Here is a 754-nt window from a genome sequence, read left to right as displayed (position 1 = left end):
AACAAAACCTCAGGCCCCACAACAGCAGCAGTCGAAAATGCCAGGAACTACTTACCGCGTCCTCTAGTACGCGTTGCTTCATATAGTTCTAAAATCGGTGACTAACTGAAACACCGACCAAGAAAGAAGATGTGTTTGTAGGTACACTATCCTATGCCCCCCCCTATTCTCATATTGTCATAAATGGAGCACCAGAAACAGATATTGCTTACATACAGTTGTAGTCAGTTGCGTATTCTAGGATCCCAGTCACATTTCTTTAGAATAGTAAATAGCGTTTGCAGGAGCTCTTTATTTTAGTCTCTGAAAGTACCGGTTCACATGCGATTAACTTTAATCTTCAGCATATACTCGACAAATGAAGATCAAGTACTTTCAACTAAATTCAGTCCTTCATACAATAAAGGAGCCGCCACAGTGGTATGGAATCAGCCCCCGTGGTCTCACTTCACCCCAATAGACCCCGTCAGACCTTTTTCGTTTTCGATTATAGTGCTTTGCGAAACTCCGGGCCAAAGTAACTTTCACATGTTGTGTCACTGTCAAGCAAAATAGAAATAATTGCTGCTGCATGGTACAGATGGTAACAAAGCAGCATGCAATGATACGAACATAACTGACGTTTTTGTTCAAAGACAGTAGTCACATTGCAAAAGGCGGAACGTGTTCTCCATGAAGCATGTGATCACCAAACACAGCTGTGCGTGCTCTGTAACCAGCTCCCAAGCTGGGCACGAGGTTGGTAAGGAAATGT

The sequence above is a fragment of the Schistocerca gregaria genome, unplaced genomic scaffold, assembly GCF_023897955.1.
Source record: "Schistocerca gregaria isolate iqSchGreg1 unplaced genomic scaffold, iqSchGreg1.2 ptg000696l, whole genome shotgun sequence".
NCBI classification, from domain to species: Eukaryota; Metazoa; Arthropoda; class Insecta; order Orthoptera; family Acrididae; genus Schistocerca; species Schistocerca gregaria.
Note: the sequence above shows the minus strand (reverse complement) of the source record.